The sequence below is a fragment of the Dermacentor andersoni genome, chromosome 2 (genome assembly GCF_023375885.2).
Source record: "Dermacentor andersoni chromosome 2, qqDerAnde1_hic_scaffold, whole genome shotgun sequence".
Lineage (NCBI taxonomy): Eukaryota > Metazoa > Arthropoda > Arachnida > Ixodida > Ixodidae > Dermacentor > Dermacentor andersoni.
In genome coordinates this window covers 13531061-13534244 of record NC_092815.1, presented here as the reverse complement: position 1 = coordinate 13534244, position 3184 = coordinate 13531061, and positions in this window count along the sequence as shown.

Sequence of the window (3184 nt, the reverse complement as noted above, 5' to 3'; positions counted from 1 at the left end):
GACGAAGCCTCTTATAACACCAGCCATCACAAGCCTCGCAGGCGCATACTGCCGGTATTCCCATGACAACAGTGTCCCTTGGGAAACTCCCATAGACGGTGGCGCCAGATTTTCCTCAACTGTTATGGTGAGAAACTCTGTGTCATTGTAATGGGGCGGCTGCATTAAAATTTTCTTTATTTATGGCGGTATGAGCCATTCATTGTCTTATGTGAGGGATGCACCTAATAACAGTGGTGACATGAGAATGTGTGTGCATACCTATTGTCACAATGACCACCGATCAGGACAGTAAATATGTTTGTACCATTGTTCGAAGTTCTATCTCATCTCTGTGTCGTGTGCTAAGCAGCTTCGCTGGTCGTCCACCTTAACAGAGTGGAATGACTCGTAATGACTCCAGCGGCACCCAACACTGCACAAATGCCCATTTGCAAGCCACTGCGGCTCCCACGCAAAGGGCGAAAATTGAAACAGGGGTGCTACTAGCATGTCCCTGTGAGAGGATGGCTCCCCGTGACATGCCGCTAGGAAAAGTCCCCACGGCTATGCTGCTTGATCTCTCGTTAACCAATGGGCCCACTCGCAAGAGCTCGGGCAATCTTCGTCAGCTTAGGCCTCCGGTAAGTGTGGCTGGGTGCAGTACGACCATGCGCAAGCGCTAGGTGCCACTCTTCAGCTTAGCGTCCAAAAAGGATCAACATGAGGTATGCGCTTGCCGTACATACAGTGGCACCGCAGGCGAGCTCAAGTCCGAGATACAAAGGGGCTGGCGGATGAGAGGAAAACGTGTACGTACCAGTGCTGTCCTGAAAAACTCCCGCGCTCGCTTTGCAAACAGTGGCGAGCCGCCGCCGGCAACGCGAGCGCCCCACCACGAGTGGAGGGTCATATGGGTGAATGTACTATAACTTATCATGACGTTATTACGTGTTAGGCCAACACTTTTGGTTCACTTGGGCAACACTCCTAGTTCCGTAACGTATCTAACGGGGGGCAGAGGGGACACTTGCACTCCCTCACCCCACACTTGAAAGCTGGGAATACGGCGCCTGGACTTGCTCCCTCCTCACGAATATTTTAACGGCCGAGATCCCATCGGAGCCTTGTACTTTAGAGCGCAGCATATATGCAGCGAGCGCCAGTGTTGTCCCTCGTAACCCAGCGAACAAGCGCAGTGAAGTATGAAAGCGAACGCTAAGTGCAGCGAGAGATGAAAGACTGAGATAGTGAAGAGAGTGCGAGGAGTAAGGTATGGTGAAAGTCTGAGAATAAAAGCGTAGTGCCGTCCAAGACTGGCTTTGCAGTAATGATAGCTACGAGATGGCACCAGAGTAGCGCGCGTCGTCTGTATGGAAACAAAGTGCTGCGCGAGTGGAGGTTTGTCTGCGGCAGTTGCTGTGAATCGCGCCTATGTATCAGCCACGTGCTGCCTTTCGTGATTTCCCAATTGACGAAGCAGTCATGCCATACTTTGCTCTGTTTGTAATGTAACAAATATATTGTGAAATGAAAACACGTATAGAGCATATGCTAGCTCAAATTTTGCATTAGAGATTGTAATCATCGGTGAATTTTTCTTTTTCGGAATTTTCTTTGATATGCATCGGGTAGCACTGAAGGAACAGTGTCACTTATTAGCCATACATACACCATCGGAATTTGCACAATCTTCCTGCCGAGCATACGCTTGATGAAATGCTCCTTCTAGTGGAACTGGCACATGATTAATGCGGTTGAAACATTTTGTCAGCACGGTGAAAAGCATGTTCATTTTTCTCGTACAGCTCTGGGACTTGGCGCATCGAAACCAATGATATTTTCGCTTGTGGCTTGCATGCTTGTAGCCGGACTTGCAACTCGGCGCAAAGCAAGTGGCGCCCCTCTGGCTTTACTTTTTTTCTTTTTCTGTGCAGGAACACTTTCACTCTGTCCCGGAGTCCCACGAGCTTGGTAGTCTGCGCACAATCATCACCTGCAGTATTCACTTTGCTCCTTAAACAACTAAGAAAATTACGGGAACTCGGAGAACTATCGCGACTGCAAGTGCAGCGCACCGTGCTATCTGCGTGTGAACTGACGACATAAATGGCCGTTTTTCAATATGACTCGTTGCAGCAAGGAATATCACTTTTATGCACTCTCTCACCATAAATTTACCACTTCCTCAAGTGTTAGCGTGAAAATATTACCACCCCTTCCGTTCCGTGAAGATGGTCGAACAGTGAAGCTGTGTTAGTTATACACCGAGTGTTACACCATGCAAAGTGAAAAGCGCTCTATATTGTCGATTTTTTGTTTCACCATTCCTTCACCCCATTTTTGCTTTTGCGTGCTTAATTAGCGTAGTGACCGTGCTTTAGCACCGCTTTTTGCGTTTCTCCCAGTATGTGCGTTTTTTTTTGCGTGTGTGGTGTCTGTTGGTGTTTTGCCATGCTTTTTTTTTTTTTTTTTTTTCACGTGCAAGTTACTTCGCCTCTTTCATGCGCTGACGCTCGCGGTAAGCTGTTTCTTCGTCGGGAGTATGCACTACTCGTGGTCGCCCCTTAGTTGTAGCGGGGATGGAATGTGCAAAGTCACTAATCCAAAGCTACGCGTATATTCGGCGCAAGGCCCACCACTGAATATGCGGGCGCTGCAATCGTTTTGAGGATTGGTTGGAGTGATTTGACGTCGCGCGCCAGCGAGTGCCGGCAGCCACGTGCTCTTAGTCATCAGCCTATTTTATCGTCTTCGCAACAATACGTTCATTTGAGGGATCACCAGCTGTTTGTGCGCAGGCGCGAGAGAGAAAATCTGGGGACTTTTGCTTCTTGGACTCTGCCTAGGCACTACGGAGGAGATTTCTAGCGCGTGTTGTATTCGTTTGCCCCCAGACATGCCGGCATTGCGGAGTGCGGTCTAATTTGTTTACGCTCAGCCGCTGGCTGCCCGCATGGTGAGGCAATGGGCGCGCACGCCCCATTTGGTGATAGCTGTGTCTGAAGGGCCAATGTTCTGACTGGTGTTGTGTAAGTAGTGGGTGGCTTTTTTCGTCGCGACGATAGACTGCATTTTTTACAAGCACTGCTCCAGGAGGGCACATGTAAGCGGCAAACGGAAGCCTCAGGGGAGCACCTGAGGTTAAATAAAGCAGGCTACGCAGGATATCCAGCACCCAAGGGGCAGCGGGGGGTCAAAGCTG